Source organism: Carassius gibelio, chromosome A19, assembly GCF_023724105.1.
Source record: "Carassius gibelio isolate Cgi1373 ecotype wild population from Czech Republic chromosome A19, carGib1.2-hapl.c, whole genome shotgun sequence".
NCBI lineage: Eukaryota > Metazoa > Chordata > Actinopteri > Cypriniformes > Cyprinidae > Carassius > Carassius gibelio.
In genome coordinates this window covers 1239431-1266306 of record NC_068389.1, presented here as the reverse complement: position 1 = coordinate 1266306, position 26876 = coordinate 1239431, and the positions used below count along the sequence as shown (strand labels likewise).

The 26876-nt window shown below is 38.8% G+C and overlaps 6 non-coding genes and 21 pseudogenes across 6 annotated transcripts; all 27 read right to left on the bottom strand.

The window, feature by feature from the left end:
- Positions 1 to 472: 472 nt before the first annotated feature.
- Positions 473 to 591, bottom strand: LOC127937013 (uncharacterized; annotated as a pseudogene).
- Positions 592 to 1231: 640 nt separating this feature from the next.
- Positions 1232 to 1350, bottom strand: LOC127937283 (uncharacterized; annotated as a pseudogene).
- A 1201-nt stretch (positions 1351 to 2551) lies between these two features.
- On the bottom strand, positions 2552 to 2670 carry LOC127937381 (uncharacterized; annotated as a pseudogene).
- Positions 2671 to 3312: 642 nt separating this feature from the next.
- On the bottom strand, positions 3313 to 3431 carry LOC127937012 (uncharacterized; annotated as a pseudogene).
- Positions 3432 to 4209: 778 nt separating this feature from the next.
- LOC127937011 (uncharacterized) lies at positions 4210 to 4328 on the bottom strand (annotated as a pseudogene).
- Positions 4329 to 4968: 640 nt separating this feature from the next.
- On the bottom strand, positions 4969 to 5087 carry LOC127937282 (uncharacterized; annotated as a pseudogene).
- Positions 5088 to 6288: 1201 nt separating this feature from the next.
- On the bottom strand, positions 6289 to 6407 carry LOC127937380 (uncharacterized; annotated as a pseudogene).
- Positions 6408 to 7049: 642 nt separating this feature from the next.
- LOC127937010 (uncharacterized) lies at positions 7050 to 7168 on the bottom strand (annotated as a pseudogene).
- A 787-nt stretch (positions 7169 to 7955) lies between these two features.
- LOC127937712 (5S ribosomal RNA) lies at positions 7956 to 8074 on the bottom strand. Its single transcript, XR_008148494.1, has one exon. It is a non-coding gene; the product is annotated as a 5S ribosomal RNA (ribosomal RNA).
- Positions 8075 to 8573: 499 nt separating this feature from the next.
- Positions 8574 to 8692, bottom strand: LOC127937009 (uncharacterized; annotated as a pseudogene).
- A 1196-nt stretch (positions 8693 to 9888) lies between these two features.
- Positions 9889 to 10007, bottom strand: LOC127937008 (uncharacterized; annotated as a pseudogene).
- Positions 10008 to 11204: 1197 nt separating this feature from the next.
- On the bottom strand, positions 11205 to 11323 carry LOC127937281 (uncharacterized; annotated as a pseudogene).
- A 935-nt stretch (positions 11324 to 12258) lies between these two features.
- LOC127937711 (5S ribosomal RNA) lies at positions 12259 to 12377 on the bottom strand. Its single transcript, XR_008148493.1, has one exon. It is a non-coding gene; the product is annotated as a 5S ribosomal RNA (ribosomal RNA).
- A 500-nt stretch (positions 12378 to 12877) lies between these two features.
- Positions 12878 to 12996, bottom strand: LOC127937007 (uncharacterized; annotated as a pseudogene).
- A 1071-nt stretch (positions 12997 to 14067) lies between these two features.
- On the bottom strand, positions 14068 to 14186 carry LOC127935948 (uncharacterized; annotated as a pseudogene).
- Positions 14187 to 14686: 500 nt separating this feature from the next.
- LOC127937006 (uncharacterized) lies at positions 14687 to 14805 on the bottom strand (annotated as a pseudogene).
- Positions 14806 to 15874: 1069 nt separating this feature from the next.
- Positions 15875 to 15993, bottom strand: LOC127937833 (uncharacterized; annotated as a pseudogene).
- Positions 15994 to 17627: 1634 nt separating this feature from the next.
- On the bottom strand, positions 17628 to 17746 carry LOC127937004 (uncharacterized; annotated as a pseudogene).
- A 1709-nt stretch (positions 17747 to 19455) lies between these two features.
- On the bottom strand, positions 19456 to 19574 carry LOC127937709 (5S ribosomal RNA). Its single transcript, XR_008148491.1, has one exon. It is a non-coding gene; the product is annotated as a 5S ribosomal RNA (ribosomal RNA).
- Positions 19575 to 20361: 787 nt separating this feature from the next.
- On the bottom strand, positions 20362 to 20480 carry LOC127937869 (uncharacterized; annotated as a pseudogene).
- Positions 20481 to 20982: 502 nt separating this feature from the next.
- Positions 20983 to 21101, bottom strand: LOC127937003 (uncharacterized; annotated as a pseudogene).
- Positions 21102 to 22020: 919 nt separating this feature from the next.
- Positions 22021 to 22139, bottom strand: LOC127936841 (uncharacterized; annotated as a pseudogene).
- Positions 22140 to 22788: 649 nt separating this feature from the next.
- On the bottom strand, positions 22789 to 22907 carry LOC127937708 (5S ribosomal RNA). The gene has a single exon (XR_008148490.1). It is a non-coding gene; the product is annotated as a 5S ribosomal RNA (ribosomal RNA).
- Positions 22908 to 23407: 500 nt separating this feature from the next.
- LOC127937404 (uncharacterized) lies at positions 23408 to 23526 on the bottom strand (annotated as a pseudogene).
- Positions 23527 to 24025: 499 nt separating this feature from the next.
- Positions 24026 to 24144, bottom strand: LOC127937002 (uncharacterized; annotated as a pseudogene).
- A 1209-nt stretch (positions 24145 to 25353) lies between these two features.
- LOC127937707 (5S ribosomal RNA) lies at positions 25354 to 25472 on the bottom strand. Its single transcript, XR_008148489.1, has one exon. It is a non-coding gene; the product is annotated as a 5S ribosomal RNA (ribosomal RNA).
- A 935-nt stretch (positions 25473 to 26407) lies between these two features.
- LOC127937706 (5S ribosomal RNA) lies at positions 26408 to 26526 on the bottom strand. Its single transcript, XR_008148488.1, has one exon. It is a non-coding gene; the product is annotated as a 5S ribosomal RNA (ribosomal RNA).
- Positions 26527 to 26876: the final 350 nt, after the last annotated feature.

Here is a 26876-nt window from a genome sequence, read left to right as displayed (position 1 = left end):
AAAGATCAGCCAATCTACTCGCCAGTACATTATAAAAGTAGGAAAGAAACCCCAAAAGCTTAAAGCACCTGGTATTCCTAGGCGGTCTCTCATCCAATTACTAACCTGGCCCAAACCTGCTTATATTCAGAGATCGGGCATTGACTCTATTTTTTGGCAAATTTATTATATACTAAGTGAAAAAATTCCAAAAGCTTAAAGCACCTGGTATTCCTTGGCGGTCTCTCATCCAAGTACTAACCAGACCTAAACCTGCTAAGATTCAGAGATCGGGCATTGACTCTTTTTTTTTTTTTTTTGCAAGATTAATATATAATTCGTGAAAAATATCCAAATATTTAAAGCACCTGGTATTCCCAGGCAGTCTCCCATCCATGTACTAACCTGGCGCAAACCTGCTTATATTCAGAGATCGGGCATTGACTCTATTTTTTGGCAAAATTATTATATACTAAGTGAAAAATTTCAAAAAAACTTAGAGTACCTGGTATTCCCAGGCGGTCTCCCATCCAGGCACTAACCAGGCCCAAACCTGCTTAGCTTACGAGATCAGACAAGATCGGGCATAGCCAGGCTGGTATGGCCATAAGCGAAGACTGCTGCAAAGAGAAGGCTATTTAAAGATCAGCCAATCTACTCGCCAGTACATTATAAAAGTAGGAAAGAAACCCCAAAAGCTTAAAGCACCTGGTATTCCTAGGCGGTCTCTCATCCAAGTACTAACCAGACCTAAACCTGCTAAGATTCAGAGATCGGGCATTGACTCTTTTTTTTTTTTTTGCAAGATTATTATATAATTTGTGAAAAATATCCAAAAATTTTAAGCACCTGGTATTCCCAGGCAGTCTCCCATCCATGTACTAACCTGGCCCAAACCTGCTTATATTCAGAGCTCGGGCATTGACTCTATTTTTTGCCAAATTTATTATATACTAAGTGAAAAAATTCCAAAAGCTTAAAGCACCTGGTATTCCTTGGCGGTCTCTCATCCAAGTACTAACCAGACCTAAACCTGCTATGATTCAGAGATCGGGCATTGACTGTTTTTTTTTTTTTTTGCAAGATTATTATATAATTCGTGAAAAATATCCAAACATTTAAAGCACCTGGTATTCCCAGGCAGTCTCCCATCCATGTACTAACCTGGCGCAAACCTGCTTATATTCAGAGATCGGGCATTGACTCTATTTTTTGGCAAAATTATTATATACTAAGTGAAAAATTTCAAAAAAGCTTACAGTACCTGGCATTCCCAGGCAGTCTCCCATCCAGGCACTAACCAGACCCAAACCTGCTTAGCTTACGAGATCAGACAAGATCGGGCATAGCCAGGCTGGTATGGCCATAAGCGAAGACTGCTGCAAAGAGAAGGCTATTTAAAGATCAGCCAATCTACTCGCCAGTACATTATAAAAGTAGGAAAGAAACCCCAAAAGCTTAAAGCACCTGGTATTCCTAGGCGGTCTCTCATCCAAGTACTAACCAGACCTAAACCTGCTAAGATTCAGAGATCGAGCATTGACTCTTTTTTTTTTTTTTTGCAAGATTATTATATAATTTGTGAAAAATATCCAAAAATTTAAAGCACCTGGTATTCCCAGGCAGTCTCCCATCCATGTACTAACCTGGCCCAAACCTGCTTATATTCAGAGATCGGGCACTGACTCTATTTTTTGCCAAATTTATTATATACTAAGTGAAAAAATTCCAAAAGCTTAAAGCACCTGGTATTCCTTGGCGGTCTCTCATCCAAGTACTAACCAGATCTAAACCTGCTAAGATTCAGAGATCGGGCATTGACTCTTTTTTTTTTTTTTTTTTTGCCAGATTATTATATAATTCGTGAAAAAAATCCAAAAATTTAAAGCACCTGGTATTCCCAGGCAGTCTCCCATCCATGTACTAACCTGGCGCAAACCTGCTTATATTCAGAGATCGGGCATTGACTCTATTTTTTGCCAAATTTATTATATACTAAGTGAAAAAATTCCAAAAGCTTAAAGCACCTGGTATTCCTTGGCGGTCTCTCATCCAAGTACTAACTAGACCTAAACCTCCTAAAATTCAGAGATCGGGCATTGACTCTTTTTTTTTTTTTTTGCAAGATTATTATATAATTCGTGAAAAATATCCAAACATTTAAAGCACCTGGTATTCCCAGGCAGTCTCCCATCCATGTACTAACCTGGCGCAAACCTGCTTATATTCAGAGATCGGGCATTGACTCTATTTTTTGCCAAATTTATTATATACTAAGTGAAAAAATTCCAAAAGCTTAAAGCACCTGGTATTCCTTGGCGGTCTCTCATCCAAGTACTAACCAGACCTAAACCTGCTATGATTCAGAGATCGGGCATTGACTCTTTTTTTTTTTTTTTGCAAGATTATTATATAATTCGTGAAAAATATCCAAACATTTAAAGCACCTGGTATTCCCAGGCAGTCTCCCATCCATGTACTAACCTGGCGCAAACCTGCTTATATTCAGAGATCGGGCATTGACTCTATTTTTTGGCAAAATTATTATATACTAAGTGAAAAATTTCAAAAAAACTTAGAGTACCTGGTATTCCCAGGCGGTCTCCCATCCAGGCACTAACCAGGCCCAAACCTGCTTAGCTTACGAGATCAGACAAGATCAGGCATAGCCAGGCTGGTATGGCCATAAGCGAAGACTGCTGCAAAGAGAAGGCTATTTAAAGATCAGCCAATCTACTCGCCAGTACATTATAAAAGTAGGAAAGAAACCCCAAAAGCTTAAAGCACCTGGTATTCCTAGGCGGTCTCTCATCCAAGTACTAACCAGACCTAAACCTGCTAAGATTCAGAGATCGGGCATTGACTCTATTTATTTTTTTTTTGCAAGATTATTATATAATTTGTGAAAAATATCCAAAAATTTAAAGCACCTGGTATTCCCAGGCAGTCTCCCATCCATGTACTAACCTGGCCCAAACCTGCTTATATTCAGAGATCGGGCACTGACTCTATTTTTTGCCAAATTTATTATATACTAAGTGAAAAAATTCCAAAAGCTTAAAGCACCTGGTATTCCTTGGCGGTCTCTCATCCAAGTACTAACCAGACCTAAACCTGCTAAGATTCAGAGATCGGGCATTGACTCTTTTTTTTTTTTTTTGCAAGATTATTATATAATTCGTGAAAAATATCCAAACATTTAAAGCACCTGGTATTCCCAGGCAGTCTCCCATCCATGTACTAACCTGGCGCAAACCTGCTTATATTCAGAGATCGGGCATTGACTCTATTTTTTGGCAAAATTATTATTTACTAAGTGAAAAATTTCAAAAAAACTTAGAGTACCTGGTATTCCCAGGCGGTCTCCCATCCAGGCACTAACCAGGCCCAAACCTGCTTAGCTTACGAGATCAGACAAGATCGGGCATAGCCAGGCTGGTATGGCCATAAGCGAAGACTGCTGCAAAGAGAAGGCTATTTAAAGATCAGCCAATCTACTCGCCAGTACATTATAAAAGTAGGAAAGAAACCCCAAAAGCTTAAAGCACCTGGTATTCCTAGGCAGTCTCCCATCCATGTACTAACCTGGCCCAAACCTGCTTATATTCAGAGATCGGGCACTGACTCTATTTTTTGCCAAATTTATTATATACTAAGTGAAAAAATTCCAAAAGCTTAAAGCACCTGGTATTCCTTGGCGGTCTCTCATCCAAGTACTAACCAGACCTAAACCTGCTAAGATTCAGAGATCGGGCATTGACTCTTTTTTTTTTTTTTTGCCAGATTATTATATAATTCGTGAAAAATATCCAAAAATTTAAAGCACCTGGTATTCCCAGGCAGTCTCCCATCCATGTACTAACCTGGCCCAAACCTGCTTATATTCAGAGATCGGGCATTGACTCTATTTTTTGCCAAATTTATTATATACTAAGTGAAAAAATTCCAAAAGCTTAAAGCACCTGGTATTCCTTGGCGGTCTCTCATCCAAGTACTAACCAGACCTAAACCTGCTAAGATTCAGAGATCGGGCATTGACTCTTTTTTTTTTTTTTTTGCAAGATTAATATATAATTCGTGAAAAATATCCAAATATTTAAAGCACCTGGTATTCCCAGGCAGTCTCCCATCCATGTACTAACCTGGCGCAAACCTGCTTATATTCAGAGATCGGGCATTGACTCTATTTTTTGGCAAAATTATTATATACTAAGTGAAAAATTTCAAAAAAACTTAGAGTACCTGGTATTCCCAGGCGGTCTCCCATCCAGGCACTAACCAGGCCCAAACCTGCTTAGCTTACGAGATCAGACAAGATCGGGCATAGCCAGGCTGGTATGGCCATAAGCGAAGACTGCTGCAAAGAGAAGGCTATTTAAAGATCAGCCAATCTACTCGCCAGTACATTATAAAAGTAGGAAAGAAACCCCAAAAGCTTAAAGCACCTGGTATTCCTAGGCGGTCTCTCATCCAAGTACTAACCAGACCTAAACCTGCTAAGATTCAGAGATCGGGCATTGACTCTTTTTTTTTTTTTTGCAAGATTATTATATAATTTGTGAAAAATATCCAAAAATTTTAAGCACCTGGTATTCCCAGGCAGTCTCCCATCCATGTACTAACCTGGCCCAAACCTGCTTATATTCAGAGCTCGGGCATTGACTCTATTTTTTGCCAAATTTATTATATACTAAGTGAAAAAATTCCAAAAGCTTAAAGCACCTGGTATTCCTTGGCGGTCTCTCATCCAAGTACTAACCAGACCTAAACCTGCTATGATTCAGAGATCGGGCATTGACTGTTTTTTTTTTTTTTTGCAAGATTATTATATAATTCGTGAAAAATATCCAAACATTTAAAGCACCTGGTATTCCCAGGCAGTCTCCCATCCATGTACTAACCTGGCGCAAACCTGCTTATATTCAGAGATCGGGCATTGACTCTATTTTTTGGCAAAATTATTATATACTAAGTGAAAAATTTCAAAAAAGCTTACAGTACCTGGCATTCCCAGGCAGTCTCCCATCCAGGCACTAACCAGACCCAAACCTGCTTAGCTTACGAGATCAGACAAGATCGGGCATAGCCAGGCTGGTATGGCCATAAGCGAAGACTGCTGCAAAGAGAAGGCTATTTAAAGATCAGCCAATCTACTCGCCAGTACATTATAAAAGTAGGAAAGAAACCCCAAAAGCTTAAAGCACCTGGTATTCCTAGGCGGTCTCTCATCCAAGTACTAACCAGACCTAAACCTGCTAAGATTCAGAGATCGAGCATTGACTCTTTTTTTTTTTTTTTGCAAGATTATTATATAATTTGTGAAAAATATCCAAAAATTTAAAGCACCTGGTATTCCCAGGCAGTCTCCCATCCATGTACTAACCTGGCCCAAACCTGCTTATATTCAGAGATCGGGCACTGACTCTATTTTTTGCCAAATTTATTATATACTAAGTGAAAAAATTCCAAAAGCTTAAAGCACCTGGTATTCCTTGGCGGTCTCTCATCCAAGTACTAACCAGATCTAAACCTGCTAAGATTCAGAGATCGGGCATTGACTCTTTTTTTTTTTTTTTTTTTGCCAGATTATTATATAATTCGTGAAAAAAATCCAAAAATTTAAAGCACCTGGTATTCCCAGGCAGTCTCCCATCCATGTACTAACCTGGCGCAAACCTGCTTATATTCAGAGATCGGGCATTGACTCTATTTTTTGCCAAATTTATTATATACTAAGTGAAAAAATTCCAAAAGCTTAAAGCACCTGGTATTCCTTGGCGGTCTCTCATCCAAGTACTAACTAGACCTAAACCTCCTAAAATTCAGAGATCGGGCATTGACTCTTTTTTTTTTTTTTTGCAAGATTATTATATAATTCGTGAAAAATATCCAAACATTTAAAGCACCTGGTATTCCCAGGCAGTCTCCCATCCATGTACTAACCTGGCGCAAACCTGCTTATATTCAGAGATCGGGCATTGACTCTATTTTTTGCCAAATTTATTATATACTAAGTGAAAAAATTCCAAAAGCTTAAAGCACCTGGTATTCCTTGGCGGTCTCTCATCCAAGTACTAACCAGACCTAAACCTGCTATGATTCAGAGATCGGGCATTGACTCTTTTTTTTTTTTTTTGCAAGATTATTATATAATTCGTGAAAAATATCCAAACATTTAAAGCACCTGGTATTCCCAGGCAGTCTCCCATCCATGTACTAACCTGGCGCAAACCTGCTTATATTCAGAGATCGGGCATTGACTCTATTTTTTGGCAAAATTATTATATACTAAGTGAAAAATTTCAAAAAAACTTAGAGTACCTGGTATTCCCAGGCGGTCTCCCATCCAGGCACTAACCAGGCCCAAACCTGCTTAGCTTACGAGATCAGACAAGATCAGGCATAGCCAGGCTGGTATGGCCATAAGCGAAGACTGCTGCAAAGAGAAGGCTATTTAAAGATCAGCCAATCTACTCGCCAGTACATTATAAAAGTAGGAAAGAAACCCCAAAAGCTTAAAGCACCTGGTATTCCTAGGCGGTCTCTCATCCAAGTACTAACCAGACCTAAACCTGCTAAGATTCAGAGATCGGGCATTGACTCTATTTATTTTTTTTTTGCAAGATTATTATATAATTTGTGAAAAATATCCAAAAATTTAAAGCACCTGGTATTCCCAGGCAGTCTCCCATCCATGTACTAACCTGGCCCAAACCTGCTTATATTCAGAGATCGGGCACTGACTCTATTTTTTGCCAAATTTATTATATACTAAGTGAAAAAATTCCAAAAGCTTAAAGCACCTGGTATTCCTTGGCGGTCTCTCATCCAAGTACTAACCAGACCTAAACCTGCTAAGATTCAGAGATCGGGCATTGACTCTTTTTTTTTTTTTTTGCAAGATTATTATATAATTCGTGAAAAATATCCAAACATTTAAAGCACCTGGTATTCCCAGGCAGTCTCCCATCCATGTACTAACCTGGCGCAAACCTGCTTATATTCAGAGATCGGGCATTGACTCTATTTTTTGGCAAAATTATTATTTACTAAGTGAAAAATTTCAAAAAAACTTAGAGTACCTGGTATTCCCAGGCGGTCTCCCATCCAGGCACTAACCAGGCCCAAACCTGCTTAGCTTACGAGATCAGACAAGATCGGGCATAGCCAGGCTGGTATGGCCATAAGCGAAGACTGCTGCAAAGAGAAGGCTATTTAAAGATCAGCCAATCTACTCGCCAGTACATTATAAAAGTAGGAAAGAAACCCCAAAAGCTTAAAGCACCTGGTATTCCTAGGCAGTCTCCCATCCATGTACTAACCTGGCCCAAACCTGCTTATATTCAGAGATCGGGCACTGACTCTATTTTTTGCCAAATTTATTATATACTAAGTGAAAAAATTCCAAAAGCTTAAAGCACCTGGTATTCCTTGGCGGTCTCTCATCCAAGTACTAACCAGACCTAAACCTGCTAAGATTCAGAGATCGGGCATTGACTCTTTTTTTTTTTTTTTGCCAGATTATTATATAATTCGTGAAAAATATCCAAAAATTTAAAGCACCTGGTATTCCCAGGCAGTCTCCCATCCATGTACTAACCTGGCCCAAACCTGCTTATATTCAGAGATCGGGCATTGACTCTATTTTTTGCCAAATTTATTATATACTAAGTGAAAAAATTCCAAAAGCTTAAAGCACCTGGTATTCCTTGGCGGTCTCTCATCCAAGTACTAACCAGACCTAAACCTGCTAAGATTCAGAGATCGGGCATTGACTCTTTTTTTTTTTTTTTTTTTTTTTTTGCAAGATTATTATATAATTCGTGAAAAATATCCAAAAATTTAAAGCACCTGATATTCCCAGGCAGTCTCCCATCCATGTACTAACCTGGCGCAAACCTGCTTATATTCAGAGATCGGGCATTGACTCTATTTTTTGGCAAAATTATTATATACTAAGTGAAAAATTTCAAAAAAGCTTACAGTACCTGGTATTCCCAGGCGGTCTCCCATCCAGGCACTAACCAGGCCCAAACCTGCTTAGCTTCCGAGATCAGACAAGATCGGGCATAGCCAGGCTGGTATGGCCATAAGCGAAGACTGCTGCAAAGAGAAGGCTATTTAAAGATCAGCCAATCTACTCGCCAGTACATTATAAAAGTAGGAAAGAAACCCCAAAAGCTTAAAGCACCTGGTATTCCTAGGCGGTCTCTCATCCAATTACTAACCTGGCCCAAACCTGCTTATATTCAGAGATCGGGCATTGACTCTATTTTTTGGCAAATTTATTATATACTAAGTGAAAAAATTCCAAAAGCTTAAAGCACCTGGTATTCCTTGGCGGTCTCTCATCCAAGTACTAACCAGACCTAAACCTGCTAAGATTCAGAGATCGGGCATTGACTCTTTTTTTTTTTTTTTTGCAAGATTAATATATAATTCGTGAAAAATATCCAAATATTTAAAGCACCTGGTATTCCCAGGCAGTCTCCCATCCATGTACTAACCTGGCGCAAACCTGCTTATATTCAGAGATCGGGCATTGACTCTATTTTTTGGCAAAATTATTATATACTAAGTGAAAAATTTCAAAAAACTTAGAGTACCTGGTATTCCCAGGCGGTCTCCCATCCAGGCACTAACCAGGCCCAAACCTGCTTAGCTTACGAGATCAGACAAGATCGGGCATAGCCAGGCTGGTATGGCCATAAGCGAAGACTGCTGCAAAGAGAAGGCTATTTAAAGATCAGCCAATCTACTCGCCAGTACATTATAAAAGTAGGAAATAAACCCCAAAAGCTTAAAGCACCTGGTATTCCTAGGCGGTCTCTCATCCAAGTACTAACCAGACCTAAACCTGCTAAGATTCAGAGATCGGGCATTGACTCTTTTTTTTTTTTTTTGCAAGATTATTATATAATTTGTGAAAAATATCCAAAAATTTAAAGCACCTGGTATTCCCAGGCAGTCTCCCATCCATGTACTAACCTGGCCCAAACCTGCTTATATTCAGAGATCGGGCACTGACTCTATTTTTTGCCAAATTTATTATATACTAAGTGAAAAAATTCCAAAAGCTTAAAGCACCTGGTATTCCTTGGCGGTCTCTCATCCAAGTACTAACCAGATCTAAACCTGCTAAGATTCAGAGATCGGGCATTGACTCTTTTTTTTTTTTTTTGCCAGATTATTATATAATTCGTGAAAAAAATCCAAAAATTTAAAGCACCTGGTATTCCCAGGCAGTCTCCCATCCATGTACTAACCTGGCGCAAACCTGCTTATATTCAGAGATCGGGCATTGACTCTATTTTTTGCCAAATTTATTATATACTAAGTGAAAAAATTCCAAAAGCTTAAAGCACCTGGTATTCCTTGGCGGTCTCTCATCCAAGTACTAACTAGACCTAAACCTGCTAAAATTCAGAGATCGGGCATTGACTCTTTTTTTTTTTTTTTGCAAGATTATTATATAATTCGTGAAAAATATCCAAACATTTAAAGCACCTGGTATTCCCAGGCAGTCTCCCATCCATGTACTAACCTGGCGCAAACCTGCTTATATTCAGAGATCGGGCATTGACTCTATTTTTTGCCAAATTTATTATATACTAAGTGAAAAAATTCCAAAAGCTTAAAGCACCTGGTATTCCTTGGCGGTCTCTCATCCAAGTACTAACCAGACCTAAACCTGCTATGATTCAGAGATCGGGCATTGACTCTTTTTTTTTTTTTTGCAAGATTATTATATAATTCGTGAAAAATATCCAAACATTTAAAGCACCTGGTATTCCCAGGCAGTCTCCCATCCATGTACTAACCTGGCGCAAACCTGCTTATATTCAGAGATCGGGCATTGACTCTATTTTTTGGCAAAATTATTATATACTAAGTGAAAAATTTCAAAAAAACTTAGAGTACCTGGTATTCCCAGGCGGTCTCCCATCCAGGCACTAACCAGGCCCAAACCTGCTTAGCTTACGAGATCAGACAAGATCGGGCATAGCCAGGCTGGTATGGCCATAAGCGAAGACTGCTGCAAAGAGAAGGCTATTTAAAGATCAGCCAATCTACTCGCCAGTACATTATAAAAGTAGGAAAGAAACCCCAAAAGCTTAAAGCACCTGGTATTCCTAGGCGGTCTCTCATCCAAGTACTAACCAGACCTAAACCTGCTAAGATTCAGAGATCGGGCATTGACTCTTTTTTTTTTTTTTTGCAAGATTATTATATAATTTGTGAAAAATATCCAAAAATTTAAAGCACCTGGTATTCCCAGGCAGTCTCCCATCCATGTACTAACCTGGCCCAAACCTGCTTATATTCAGAGATCGGGCACTGACTCTATTTTTTGCCAAATTTATTATATACTAAGTGAAAAAATTCCAAAAGCTTAAAGCACCTGGTATTCCTTGGCGGTCTCTCATCCAAGTACTAACCAGATCTAAACCTGCTAAGATTCAGAGATCGGGCATTGACTCTTTTTTTTTTTTTTTTGCCAGATTATTATATAATTCGTGAAAAAAATCCAAAAATTTAAAGCACCTGGTATTCCCAGGCAGTCTCCCATCCATGTACTAACCTGGCGCAAACCTGCTTATATTCAGAGATCGGGCATTGACTCTATTTTTTGCCAAATTTATTATATACTAAGTGAAAAAATTCCAAAAGCTTAAAGCACCTGGTATTCCTTGGCGGTCTCTCATCCAAGTACTAACTAGACCTAAACCTGCTAAAATTCAGAGATCGGGCATTGACTCTTTTTTTTTTTTTGCAAGATTATTATATAATTCGTGAAAAATATCCAAACATTTAAAGCACCTGGTATTCCCAGGCAGTCTCCCATCCATGTACTAACCTGGCGCAAACCTGCTTATATTCAGAGATCGGGCATTGACTCTATTTTTTGCCAAATTTATTATATACTAAGTGAAAAAATTCCAAAAGCTTAAAGCACCTGGTATTCCTTGGCGGTCTCTCATCCAAGTACTAACCAGACCTAAACCTGCTATGATTCAGAGATCGGGCATTGACTCTTTTTTTTTTTTTTTTGCAAGATTATTATATAATTCGTGAAAAATATCCAAACATTTAAAGCACCTGGTATTCCCAGGCAGTCTCCCATCCATGTACTAACCTGGCGCAAACCTGCTTATATTCAGAGATCGGGCATTGACTCTATTTTTTGGCAAAATTATTATATACTAAGTGAAAAATTTCAAAAAAGCTTACAGTACCTGGCATTCCCAGGCAGTCTCCCATCCAGGCACTAACCAGACCCAAACCTGCTTAGCTTACGAGATCAGACAAGATCGGGCATAGCCAGGCTGGTATGGCCATAAGCGAAGACTGCTGCAAAGAGAAGGCTATTTAAAGATCAGCCAATCTACTCGCCAGTACATTATAAAAGTAGGAAAGAAACCCCAAAAGCTTAAAGCACCTGGTATTCCTAGGCGGTCTCTCATCCAAGTACTAACCAGACCTAAACCTGCTAAGATTCAGAGATCGGGCATTGACTCTATTTATTTTTTTTTTTGCAAGATTATTATATAATTTGTGAAAAATATCCAAAAATTTAAAGCACCTGGTATTCCCAGGCAGTCTCCCATCCATGTACTAACCTGGCCCAAACCTGCTTATATTCAGAGATCGGGCACTGACTCTATTTTTTGCCAAATTTATTATATACTAAGTGAAAAAATTCCAAAAGCTTAAAGCACCTGGTATTCCTTGGCGGTCTCTCATCCAAGTACTAACCAGACCTAAACCTGCTAAGATTCAGAGATCGGGCATTGACTCTTTTTTTTTTTTTTTTGCCAGATTATTATATAATTCGTGAAAAATATCCAAAAATTTAAAGCACCTGGTATTCCCAGGCAGTCTCCCATCCATGTACTAACCTGGCCCAAACCTGCTTATATTCAGAGATCGGGCATTGACTCTATTTTTTGCCAAATTTATTATATACTAAGTGAAAAAATTCCAAAAGCTTAAAGCACCTGGTATTCCTTGGCGGTCTCTCATCCAAGTACTAACCAGACCTAAACCTGCTAAGATTCAGAGATCGGGCATTGACTCTTTTTTTTTTTTTTTTTTTTTTTTTTTTGCAAGATTATTATATAATTCGTGAAAAATATCCAAAAATTTAAAGCACCTGATATTCCCAGGCAGTCTCCCATCCATGTACTAACCTGGCGCAAACCTGCTTATATTCAGGAATCGGGCATTGACTCTATTTTTTGGCAAAATTATTATATACTAAGTGAAAAATTTCAAAAAAGCTTACAGTACCTGGTATTCCCAGGCGGTCTCCCATCCAGGCACTAACCAGGCCCAAACCTGCTTAGCTTCCGAGATCAGACAAGATCGGGCATAGCCAGGCTGGTATGGCCATAAGCGAAGACTGCTGCAAAGAGAAGGCTATTTAAAGATCAGCCAATCTACTCGCCAGTACATTATAAAAGTAGGAAAGAAACCCCAAAAGCTTAAAGCACCTGGTATTCCTAGGCGGTCTCTCATCCAATTACTAACCTGGCCCAAACCTGCTTATATTCAGAGATCGGGCATTGACTCTATTTTTTGGCAAATTTATTATATACTAAGTGAAAAAATTCCAAAAGCTTAAAGCACCTGGTATTCCTTGGCGGTCTCTCATCCAAGTACTAACCAGACCTAAACCTGCTAAGATTCAGAGATCGGGCATTGACTCTTTTTTTTTTTTTTTTGCAAGATTAATATATAATTCGTGAAAAATATCCAAACATTTAAAGCACCTGGTATTCCCAGGCAGTCTCCCATCCATGTACTAACCTGGCGCAAACCTGCTTATATTCAGAGATCGGGCATTGACTCTATTTTTTGGCAAAATTATTATATACTAAGTGAAAAATTTCAAAAAAACTTAGAGTACCTGGTATTCCCAGGCGGTCTCCCATCCAGGCACTAACCAGGCCCAAACCTGCTTAGCTTACGAGATCAGACAAGATCGGGCATAGCCAGGCTGGTATGGCCATAAGCGAAGTCTGCTGCAAAGAGAAGGCTATTTAAGGATCAGCCAATCTACTCGCCAGTACATTATAAAAGTAGGAAAGAAACCCCAAAAGCTTAAAGCACCTGGTATTCCTAGGCGGTCTCTCATCCAAGTACTAACCTGGCCCAAACCTGCTTATATTCAGAGATCGGGCATTGACACTATTTTTTGGCAAATTTATTATATACTAAGTGAAAAAATTCCAAAAGCTTAAAGCACCTGGTATTCCTTGGCGGTCTATCATTCAAGTACTAACCAGACCTTAACCTGCTAAGATTCAGAGATCGGGCATTGACTTCTTCTTTTTTTTTTTTTTTTGCAAGATTATTATATAATTCGTGAAAAATATCCAAAAATTTAAAGCACCTGGTATTCCCAGGCAGTCTCCCATCCATGTACTAACCTGGCCCAAACCTGCTTATATTCAGAGATCGGGCATTGACTCTATTTTTTGCCAAATTTATTATATACTAAGTGAAAAAATTCCAAAAGCTTTAAGCACCTGGTATTCCTAGGCGGTCTTTCAACCAAGTACTAACCAGACCTAAACCTGCTAAGATTCAGAGATCGGGCATTGACTCTTTTTTTTTTTTTTTGCCAGATTATTATATAATTCGTGAAAAATATCCAAAAATTTAAAGCACCTGGTATTCCCAGGCAGTCTCCCATCCATGTACTAACCTGGCCCAAACCTGCTTATATTCAGAGATCGGGCATTGACTCTATTTTTTGCCAAATTTATTATATACTAAGTGAAAAAATTCCAAAAGCTTAAAGCACCTGGTATTCCTTGGCGGTCTCTCATCCAAGTACTAACCAGACCTAAACCTGCTAAGATTCAGAGATCGGGCATTGACTCTTTTTTTTTTTTTTTTTTTTTTTTTTGCAAGATTATTATATAATTCGTGAAAAATATCCAAAAATTTAAAGCACCTGATATTCCCAGGCAGTCTCCCATCCATGTACTAACCTGGCGCAAACCTGCTTATATTCAGAGATCGGGCATTGACTCTATTTTTTGGCAAAATTATTATATACTAAGTGAAAAATTTCAAAAAAGCTTACAGTATCTGGTATTCCCAGGCGGTCTCCCATCCAGGCACTAACCAGGCCCAAACCTGCTTAGCTTCCGAGATCAGACAAGATCGGGCATAGCCAGGCTGGTATGGCCATAAGCAAAGACTGCTGCAAAGAGAAGGCTATTTAAAGATCAGCCAATCTACTCGCCAGTACATTATAAAAGTAGGAAAGAAACCCCAAAAGCTTAAAGCACCTGGTATTCCTAGGCGGTCTCTCATCCAATTACTAACCTGGCCCAAACCTGCTTATATTCAGAGATCGGGCATTGACTCTATTTTTTGGCAAATTTATTATATACTAAGTGAAAAAATTCCAAAAGCTTAAAGCACCTGGTATTCCTTGGCGGTCTCTCATCCAAGTACTAACCAGACCTAAACCTGCTAAGATTCAGAGATCGGGCATTGACTCTTTTTTTTTTTTTTTTGCAAGATTAATATATAATTCGTGAAAAATATCCAAACATTTAAAGCACCTGGTATTCCCAGGCAGTCTCCCATCCATGTACTAACCTGGCGCAAACCTGCTTATATTCAGAGATCGGGCATTGACTCTATTTTTTGGCAAAATTATTATATACTAAGTGAAAAATTTCAAAAAAACTTAGAGTACCTGGTATTCCCAGGCGGTCTCCCATCCAGGCACTAACCAGGCCCAAACCTGCTTAGCTTACGAGATCAGACAAGATCGGGCATAGCCAGGCTGGTATGGCCATAAGCGAAGTCTGCTGCAAAGAGAAGGCTATTTAAAGATCAGCCAATCTACTCGCCAGTACATTATAAAAGTAGGAAAGAAACCCCAAAAGCTTAAAGCACCTGGTATTCCTAGGCGGTCTCTCATCCAAGTACTAACCTGGCCCAAACCTGCTTATATTCAGAGATCGGGCATTGACACTATTTTTTGGCAAATTTATTATATACTAAGTGAAAAAATTCCAAAAGCTTAAAGCACCTGGTATTCCTTGGCGGTCTATCATTCAAGTACTAACCAGACCTTAACCTGCTAAGATTCAGAGATCGGGCATTGACTTCTTCTTTTTTTTTTTTTTTGCAAGATTATTATATAATTCGTGAAAAATATCAAAAAATTTAAAGCACCTGGTATTCCCAGGCAGTCTCCCATCCATGTACTAACCTGGCCCAAACCTGCTTATATTCAGAGATCGGGCATTGACTCTATTTTTTGCCAAATTTATTATATACTAAGTGAAAAAATTCCAAAAGCTTTAAGCACCTGGTATTCCTAGGCGGTCTTTCAACCAAGTACTAACCAGACCTAAACCTGCTAAGATTCAGAGATCGGGCATTGACTCTTTTTTTTTTTTTTTGCCAGATTATTATATAATTCGTGAAAAATATCCAAAAATTTAAAGCACCTGGTATTCCCAGGCAGTCTCCCATCCATGTACTAACCTGGCCCAAACCTGCTTATATTCAGAGATCGGGCATTGACTCTATTTTTTGCCAAATTTATTATATACTAAGTGAAAAAATTCCAAAAGCTTAAAGCACCTGGTATTCCTTGGCGGTCTCTCATCCAAGTACTAACCAGACCTAAACCTGCTAAGATTCAGAGATCGGGCATTGACTCTTTTTTTTTTTTTTTTTTTTTTTTTGCAAGATTATTATATAATTCGTGAAAAATATCCAAAAATTTAAAGCACCTGATATTCCCAGGCAGTCTCCCATCCATGTACTAACCTGGCGCAAACCTGCTTATATTCAGAGATCGGGCATTGACTCTATTTTTTGGCAAAATTATTATATACTAAGTGAAAAATTTCAAAAAAGCTTACAGTTCCTGGTATTCCCAGGCGGTCTCCCATCCAGGCACTAACCAGGCCCAAACCTGCTTAGCTTCCGAGATCAGACAAGATCGGGCATAGCCAGGCTGGTATGGCCATAAGCAAAGACTGCTGCAAAGAGAAGGCTATTTAAAGATCAGCCAATCTACTCGCCAGTACATTATAAAAGTAGGAAAGAAACCCCAAAAGCTTAAAGCACCTGGTATTCCTAGGCGGTCTCTCATCCAATTACTAACCTGGCCCAAACCTGCTTATATTCAGAGATCGGGCATTGACTCTATTTTTTGGCAAATTTATTATATACTAAGTGAAAAAATTCCAAAAGCTTAAAGCACCTGGTATTCCTTGGCGGTCTCTCATCCAAGTACTAACCAGACCTAAACCTGCTAAGATTCAGAGATCGGGCATTGACTCTTTTTTTTTTTTTTTTGCAAGATTAATATATAATTCGTGAAAAATATCCAAACATTTAAAGCACCTGGTATTCCCAGGCAGTCTCCCATCCATGTACTAACCTGGCCCAAACCTGCTTATATTCAGAGATCGGGCATTGACTCTATTTTTTGCCAAATTTATTATATACTAAGTGAAAAAATTCCAAAAGCTTAAAGCACCTGGTATTCCTTGGCGGTCTCTCATCCAAGTACTAACCAGACCTAAACCTGCTAAGATTCAGAGATCGGGCATTGACTCTTTTTTTTTTTTTTTTTTTTTTTTTGCAAGATTATTATATAATTCGTGAAAAATATCCAAAAATTTAAAGCACCTGATATTCCCAGGCAGTCTCCCATCCATGTACTAACCTGGCGCAAACCTGCTTATATTCAGAGATCGGGCATTGACTCTATTTTTTGGCAAAATTATTATATACTAAGTGAAAAATTTCAAAAAAGCTTACAGTTCCTGGTATTCCCAGGCGGTCTCCCATCCAGGCACTAACCAGGCCCAAACCTGCTTAGCTTCCGAGATCAGACAAGATCGGGCATTGACTCTTTTTTTTTTTTTTTTGTAAGATTATTATATAATTTGTGAAAAATATCCAAAAATTTAAAGCACCTGGTATTCCCAGGCAGTCTCCCATCCATGTACTAACCTGTCCCAAACCTGCTTATATTCAGAGATCGGGCACTGACTCTATTTTTTGCCAAATTTATTATATACTAAGTGAAAAAATTCCAAAAGCTTAAAGCACCTGGTATTCCTTGGCGGTCTCTCATCCAAGTACTAACCAGATCTAAACCTGCTAAGATTCAGAGATCGGGCATTGACTCTTTTTTTTTTTTTTTGCCAGATTATTATATAATTCGTGAAAAAAATCCAAAAATTTAAAGCACCTGGTATTCCCAGGCAGTCTCCCATCCATGTACTAACCTGGCGCAAACCTGCTTATATTCAGAGATCGGGCATTGACTCTATTTTTTGCCAAATTTATTATATACTAAGTGAAAAAATTCCAAAAGCTTAAAGCACCTGGTATTCCTTGGCGGTCTCTCATCCAAGTACTAACCAGACCTAAACCTGCTATGATTCAGAGATCGGGAATTGACTCTTTTTTTTTTTTTTTGCAAGATTATTATATAATTCGTGAAAAATATCCAAACATTTAAAGCACCTGGTATTCCCAGGCAGTCTCCCATCCATGTACTAACCTGGCGCAAACCTGCTTATATTCAGAGATCGGGCATTGACTCTATTTTTTGGCAAAATTATTATATACTAAGTGAAAAATTTCAAAAAAACTTAGAGTACCTGGTATTCCCAGGCGGTCTCCCATCCAGGCACTAACCAGGCCCAAACCTGCTTAGCTTACGAGATCAGACAAGATCGGGCATAGCCAGGCTGGTATGGCCATAAGCGAAGACTGCTGCAAAGAGAAGGCTATTTAAAGGTCAGCCAATCTACTCGCCAGTACATTATAAAAGTAGGAAAGAAACCCCAAAAGCTTAAAGCACCTGGTATTCCTAGGCGGTCTCTCATCCAAGTACTAACCAGACCTAAACCTGCTAAGATTCAGAGATCGGGCATTGACTCTTTTTTTTTTTTTTTGCAAGATTATTATATAATTTGTGAAAAATATCCAAAAATTTAAAGCACCTGGTATTCCCAGGCAGTCTCCCATCCATGTACTAACCTGGCCCAAACCTGCTTATATTCAGAGATCGGGCACTGACTCTATTTTTTGCCAAATTTATTATATACTAAGTGAAAAAATTCCAAAAGCTTAAAGCACCTGGTATTCCTTGGCGGTCTCTCATCCAAGTACTAACCAGATCTAAACCTGCTAAGATTCAGAGATCGGGCATTGACTCTTTTTTTTTTTTTTTTGCCAGATTATTATATAATTCGTGAAAAAAATCCAAAAATTTAAAGCACCTGGTATTCCCAGGCAGTCTCCCATCCATGTACTAACCTGGCGCAAACCTGCTTATATTCAGAGATCGGGCATTGACTCTATTTTTTGCCAAATTTATTATATACTAAGTGAAAAAATTCCAAAAGCTTAAAGCACCTGGTATTCCTTGGCGGTCTCTCATCCAAGTACTAACTAGACCTAAACCTGCTAAAATTCAGAGATCGGGCATTGACTCTTTTTTTTTTTTTGCAAGATTATTATATAATTCGTGAAAAATATCCAAACATTTAAAGCACCTGGTATTCCCAGGCAGTCTCCCATCCATGTACTAACCTGGCGCAAACCTGCTTATATTCAGAGATCGGGCATTGACTCTATTTTTTGCCAAATTTATTATATACTAAGTGAAAAAATTCCAAAAGCTTAAAGCACCTGGTATTCCTTGGCGGTCTCTCATCCAAGTACTAACCAGACCTAAACCTGCTATGATTCAGAGATCGGGCATTGACTCTTTTTTTTTTTTTTTTTTTTTTTTTTTGCAAGATTATTATATAATTCGTGAAAAATATCCAAAAATTTAAAGCACCTGATATTCCCAGGCAGTCTCCCATCCATGTACTAACCTGGCGCAAACCTGCTTATATTCAGAGATCGGGCATTGATCGGGTATTCCTTGGCGGTCTCTCATCCAAGTACTAACCAGACCTAAACCTGCTAAGATTCAGAGATCGGGCATTGACTCTTTTTTTTTTTTTTTTTGCCAGATTATTATATAATTCGTGAAAAATATCCAAAAATTTAAAGCACCTGGTATTCCCAGGCAGTCTCCCATCCATGTACTAACCTGGCCCAAACCTGCTTATATTCAGAGATCGGGCATTGACTCTATTTTTTGCCAAATTTATTATATACTAAGTGAAAAAATTCCAAAAGCTTAAAGCACCTGGTATTCCTTGGCGGTCTCTCATCCAAGTACTAACCAGACCTAAACCTGCTAAGATTCAGAGATCGGGCATTGACTCTTTTTTTTTTTTTTTTTGCAAGATTATTATATAATTCGTGAAAAATATCCAAAAATTTAAAGCACCTGATATTCCCAGGCAGTCTCCCATCCATGTACTAACCTGGCGCAAACCTGCTTATATTCAGAGATCGGGCATTGACTCTATTTTTTGGCAAAATTATTATATACTAAGTGAAAAATTTCAAAAAAGCTTACAGTACCTGGTATTCCCAGGCGGTCTCCCATCCAGGCACTAACCAGGCCCAAACCTGCTTAGCTTCCGAGATCAGACAAGATCGGGCATAGCCAGGCTGGTATGGCCATAAGCGAAGACTGCTGCAAAGAGAAGGCTATTTAAAGATCAGCCAATCTACTCGCCAGTACATTATAAAAGTAGGAAAGAAACCCCAAAAGCTTAAAGCACCTGGTATTCCTAGGCAGTCTCCCATCCATGTACTAACCTGGCCCAAACCTGCTTATATTCAGAGATCGGGCACTGACTCTATTTTTTGCCAAATTTATTATATACTAAGTGAAAAAATTCCAAAAGCTTAAAGCACCTGGTATTCCTTGGCGGTCTCTCATCCAAGTACTAACCAGACCTAAACCTGCTAAGATTCAGAGATCGGGCATTGACTCTTTTTTTTTTTTTTTGCCAGATTATTATATAATTCGTGAAAAATATCCAAAAATTTAAAGCACCTGGTATTCCCAGGCAGTCTCCCATCCATGTACTAACCTGGCCCAAACCTGCTTATATTCAGAGATCGGGCATTGACTCTATTTTTTGCCAAATTTATTATATACTAAGTGAAAAAATTCCAAAAGCTTAAAGCACCTGGTATTCCTTGGCGGTCTCTCATCCAAGTACTAACCAGACCTAAACCTGCTAAGATTCAGAGATCGGGCATTGACTCTTTTTTTTTTTTTTTTTTTTTTTTTGCAAGATTATTATATAATTCGTGAAAAATATCCAAAAATTTAAAGCACCTGATATTCCCAGGCAGTCTCCCATCCATGTACTAACCTGGCGCAAACCTGCTTATATTCAGAGATCGGGCATTGACTCTATTTTTTGGCAAAATTATTATATACTAAGTGAAAAATTTCAAAAAAGCTTACAGTACCTGGTATTCCCAGGCGGTCTCCCATCCAGGCACTAACCAGGCCCAAACCTGCTTAGCTTCAGAGATCAGACAAGATCGGGCATAGCCAGGCTGGTATGGCCATAAGCGAAGACTGCTGCAAAGAGAAGGCTATTTAAAGATCAGCCAATCTACTCGCCAGTACATTATAAAAGTAGGAAAGAAACCCCAAAAGCTTAAAGCACCTGGTATTCCTAGGCGGTCTCTCATCCAATTACTAACCTGGCCCAAACCTGCTTATATTCAGAGATCGGGCATTGACTCTATTTTTTGGCAAATTTATTATATACTAAGTGAAAAAATTCCAAAAGCTTAAAGCACCTGGTATTCCTTGGCGGTCTCTCATCCAAGTACTAACCAGACCTAAACCTGCTAAGATTCAGAGATCGGGCATTGACTCTTTTTTTTTTTTTTTTTTGCAAGATTAATATATAATTCGTGAAAAATATCCAAACATTTAAAGCACCTGGTATTCCCAGGCAGTCTCCCATCCATGTACTAACCTGGCGCAAACCTGCTTATATTCAGAGATCGGGCATTGACTCTATTTTTTGGCAAAATTATTATATACTAAGTGAAAAATTTCAAAAAAACTTAGAGTACCTGGTATTCCCAGGCGGTCTCCCATCCAGGCACTAACCAGGCCCAAACCTGCTTAGCTTACGAGATCAGACAAGATCGGGCATAGCCAGGCTGGTATGGCCATAAGCGAAGACTGCTGCAAAGAGAAGGCTATTTAAAGATCAGCCAATCTACTCGCCAGTACATTATAAAAGTAGGAAAGAAACCCCAAAAGCTTAAAGCACCTGGTATTCCTAGGCGGTCTCTCATCCAAGTACTAACCAGACCTAAACCTGCTAAGATTCAGAGATCGGGCATTGACTCTTTTTTTTTTTTTTTTGCAAGATTATTATATAATTTGTGAAAAATATCCAAAAATTTAAAGCACCTGGTATTCCCAGGCAGTCTCCCATCCATGTACTAATCTGGCCCAAACCTGCTTATATTCAGAGATCGGGCACTGACTCTATTTTTTGCCAAATTTATTATATACTAAGTGAAAAAATTCCAAAAGCTTAAAGCACCTGGTATTCCTTGGCGGTCTCTCATCCAAGTACTAACCAGATCTAAACCTGCTAAGATTCAGAGATCGGGCATTGACTCTTTTTTTTTTTTTTTTGCCAGATTATTATATAATTCGTGAAAAAAATCCAAAAATTTAAAGCACCTGGTATTCCCAGGCAGTCTCCCATCCATGTACTAACCTGGCGCAAACCTGCTTATATTCAGAGATCGGGCATTGACTCTATTTTTTGCCAAATTTATTATATACTAAGTGAAAAATTTCCAAAAGCTTAAAGCACCTGGTATTCCTTGGCGGTCTCTCATCCAAGTACTAACTAGATCTAAACCTGCTAAAATTCAGAGATCGGGCATTGACTCTTTTTTTTTTTTTGCAAGATTATTATATAATTCGTGAAAAATATCCAAACATTTAAAGCACCTGCTATTCCCAGGCAGTCTCCCATCCATGTACTAACCTGGCGCAAACCTGCTTATATTCAGAGATCGGGCATTGACTCTATTTTTTGGCAAAATTATTATATACTAAGTGAAAAATTTCAAAAAAGCTTACAGTACCTGGCATTCCCAGGCAGTCTCCCATCCAGGCACTAACCAGGCCCAAACCTGCTTAGCTTACGAGATCAGACAAGATCGGGCATAGCCAGGCTGGTATGGCCATAAGCGAAGACTGCTGCAAAGAGAAGGCTATTTAAAGATCAGCCAATCTAATCGCCAGTACATTATAAATGTAGGAAAGAAACCCCAAAAGCTTAAAGCACCTGGTATTCCTTGGCGGTCTCTCATCCAAGTACTAACCAGACCTAAACCTGCTAAGATTCAGAGATCGGGCATTGACTCTTTTTTTTTTTTTTGCCAGATTATTATATAATTCGTGAAAAATATCCAAAAATTTAAAGCACCTGGTATTCCCAGGCAGTCTCCCATCCATGTACTAACCTGGCCCAAACCTGCTTATATTCAGAGATCGGGCATTGACTCTATTTTTTGCCAAATTTATTATATACTAAGTGAAAAAATTCCAAAAGCTTAAAGCACCTGGTATTCCTTGGCGGTCTCTCATCCAAGTACTAACCAGACCTAAACCTGCTAAGATTCAGAGATCGGGCATTGACTCTTTTTTTTTTTTTTTTTTTTTTTTGCAAGATTATTATATAATTCGTGAAAAATATCCAAAAATTTAAAGCACCTGATATTCCCAGGCAGTCTCCCATCCATGTACTAACCTGGCGCAAACCTGCTTATATTCAGAGATCGGGCATTGACTCTATTTTTTGGCAAAATTATTATATACTAAGTGAAAAATTTCAAAAAAGCTTACAGTACCTGGTATTCCCAGGCGGTCTCCCATCCAGGCACTAACCAGGCCCAAACCTGCTTAGCTTCCGAGATCAGACAAGATCGGGCATAGCCAGGCTGGTATGGCCATAAGCGAAGACTGCTGCAAAGAGAAGGCTATTTAAAGATCAGCCAATCTACTCGCCAGTACATTATAAAAGTAGGAAAGAAACCCCAAAAGCTTAAAGCACCTGGTATTCCTAGGCGGTCTCTCATCCAATTACTAACCTGGCCCAAACCTGCTTATATTCAGAGATCGGGCATTGACTCTATTTTTTGGCAAATTTATTATATACTAAGTGAAAAAATTCCAAAAGCTTAAAGCACCTGGTATTCCTTGGCGGTCTCTCATCCAAGTACTAACCAGACCTAAACCTGCTAAGATTCAGAGATCGGGCATTGACTCTTTTTTTTTTTTTTTTGCAAGATTAATATATAATTCGTGAAAAATATCCAAACATTTAAAGCACCTGGTATTCCCAGGCAGTCTCCCATCCATGTACTAACCTGGCGCAAACCTGCTTATATTCAGAGATCGGGCATTGACTCTATTTTTTGGCAAAATTATTATATACTAAGTGAAAAATTTCAAAAAAACTTAGAGTACCTGGTATTCCCAGGCGGGCTCCCATCCAGGCACTAACCAGGCCCAAACCTGCTTAGCTTACGAGATCAGACAAGATCGGGCATAGCCAGGCTGGTATGGCCATAAGCGAAGACTGCTGCAAAGAGAAGGCTATTTAAAGATCAGCCAATCTACTCGCCAGTACATTATAAAAGTAGGAAAGAAACCCCAAAAGCTTAAAGCACCTGGTATTCCTAGGCAGTCTCCCATCCATGTACTAACCTGGCCCAAACCTGCTTATATTCAGAGATCGGGCACTGACTCTATTTTTTGCCAAATTTATTATATACTAAGTGAAAAAATTCCAAAAGCTTAAAGCACCTGGTATTCCTTGGCGGTCTCTCATCCAAGTACTAACCAGACCTAAACCTGCTAAGATTCAGAGATCGGGCATTGACTCTTTTTTTTTTTTTTTGCCAGATTATTATATAATTCGTGAAAAATATCCAAACATTTAAAGCACCTGGTATTCCCAGGCAGTCTCCCATCCATGTACTAACCTGGCGCAAACCTGCTTATATTCAGAGATCGGGCATTGACTCTATTTTTTGGCAAAATTATTATATACTAAGTGAAAAATTTCAAAAAAACTTAGAGTACCTGGTATTCCCAGGCGGTCTCCCATCCAGGCACTAACCAGGCCCAAACCTGCTTAGCTTACGAGATCAGACAAGATCGGGCATAGCCAGGCTGGTATGGCCATAAGCGAAGACTGCTGCAAAGAGAAGGCTATTTAAAGATCAGCCAATCTACTCGCCAGTACATTATAAAAGTAGGAAAGAAACCCCAAAAGCTTAAAGCACCTGGTATTCCTAGGCGGTCTCTCATCCAAGTACTAACCAGACCTAAACCTGCTAAGATTCAGAGATCGGGCATTGACTCTTTTTTTTTTTTTTTGCAAGATTATTATATAATTTGTGAAAAATATCCAAAAATTTAAAGCACCTGGTATTCCCAGGCAGTCTCCCATCCATGTACTAACCTGGCCCAAACCTGCTTATATTCAGAGATCGGGCACTGACTCTATTTTTTGCCAAATTTATTATATACTAAGTGAAAAAATTCCAAAAGCTTAAAGCACCTGGTATTCCTTGGCGGTCTCTCATCCAAGTACTAACCAGATCTAAACCTGCTAAGATTCAGAGATCGGGCATTGACTCTTTTTTTTTTTTTTTTGCCAGATTATTATATAATTCGTGAAAAAAATCCAAAAATTTAAAGCACCTGGTATTCCCAGGCAGTCTCCCATCCATGTACTAACCTGGCGCAAACCTGCTTATATTCAGAGATCGGGCATTGACTCTATTTTTTGCCAAATTTATTATATACTAAGTGAAAAAATTCCAAAAGCTTAAAGCACCTGGTATTCCTTGGCGGTCTCTCATCCAAGTACTAACTAGACCTAAACCTGCTAAAATTCAGAGATCGGGCATTGACTCTTTTTTTTTTTTTGCAAGATTATTATATAATTCGTGAAAAATATCCAAACATTTAAAGCACCTGGTATTCCCAGGCAGTCTCCCATCCATGTACTAACCTGGCGCAAACCTGCTTATATTCAGAGATCGGGCATTGACTCTATTTTTTGCCAAATTTATTATATACTAAGTGAAAAAATTCCAAAAGCTTAAAGCACCTGGTATTCCTTGGCGGTCTCTCATCCAAGTACTAACCAGACCTAAACCTGCTATGATTCAGAGATCGGGCATTGACTCTTTTTTTTTTTTTTTTTTTTTTTTTTTTGCAAGATTATTATATAATTCGTGAAAAATATCCAAAAATTTAAAGCACCTGATATTCCCAGGCAGTCTCCCATCCATGTACTAACCTGGCGCAAACCTGCTTATATTCAGAGATCGGGCATTGACTCTATTTTTTGGCAAAATTATTATATACTAAGTGAAAAATTTCAAAAAAGCTTACAGTACCTGGTATTCCCAGGCGGTCTCCCATCCAGGCACTAACCAGGCCCAAACCTGCTTAGCTTCCGAGATCAGACAAGATCGGGCATAGCCAGGCTGGTATGGCCATAAGCGAAGACTGCTGCAAAGAGAAGGCTATTTAAAGATCAGCCAATCTACTCGCCAGTACATTATAAAAGTAGGAAAGAAACCCCAAAAGCTTAAAGCACCTGGTATTCCTAGGCGGTCTCTCATCCAAGTACTAACCAGACCTAAACCTGCTAAGATTCAGAGATCGGGCATTGACTCTATTTATTTTTTTTTTTGCAAGATTATTATATAATTTGTGAAAAATATCCAAAAATTTAAAGCACCTGGTATTCCCAGGCAGTCTCCCATCCATGTACTAACCTGGCCCAAACCTGCTTATATTCAGAGATCGGGCACTGACTCTATTTTTTGCCAAATTTATTATATACTAAGTGAAAAAATTCCAAAAGCTTAAAGCACCTGGTATTCCTTGGCGGTCTCTCATCCAAGTACTAACCAGACCTAAACCTGCTAAGATTCAGAGATCGGGCATTGACTCTTTTTTTTTTTTTTTTTGCCAGATTATTATATAATTCGTGAAAAATATCCAAAAATTTAAAGCACCTGGTATTCCCAGGCAGTCTCCCATCCATGTACTAACCTGGCCCAAACCTGCTTATATTCAGAGATCGGGCATTGACTCTATTTTTTGCCAAATTTATTATATACTAAGTGAAAAAATTCCAAAAGCTTAAAGCACCTGGTATTCCTTGGCGGTCTCTCATCCAAGTACTAACCAGACCTAAACCTGCTAAGATTCAGAGATCGGGCATTGACTCTTTTTTTTTTTTTTTTTTTTTTTTTTTGCAAGATTATTATATAATTCGTGAAAAATATCCAAAAATTTAAAGCACCTGATATTCCCAGGCAGTCTCCCATCCATGTACTAACCTGGCGCAAACCTGCTTATATTCAGAGATCGGGCATTGACTCTATTTTTTGGCAAAATTATTATATACTAAGTGAAAAATTTCAAAAAAGCTTACAGTACCTGGTATTCCCAGGCGGTCTCCCATCCAGGCACTAACCAGGCCCAAACCTGCTTAGCTTCCGAGATCAGACAAGATCGGGCATAGCCAGGCTGGTATGGCCATAAGCGAAGACTGCTGCAAAGAGAAGGCTATTTAAAGATCAGCCAATCTACTCGCCAGTACATTATAAAAGTAGGAAAGAAACCCCAAAAGCTTAAAGCACCTGGTATTCCTAGGCGGTCTCTCATCCAATTACTAACCTGGCCCAAACCTGCTTATATTCAGAGATCGGGCATTGACTCTATTTTTTGGCAAATTTATTATATACTAAGTGAAAAAATTCCAAAAGCTTAAAGCACCTGGTATTCCTTGGCGGTCTCTCATCCAAGTACTAACCAGACCTAAACCTGCTAAGATTCAGAGATCGGGCATTGACTCTTTTTTTTTTTTTTTGCAAGATTAATATATAATTCGTGA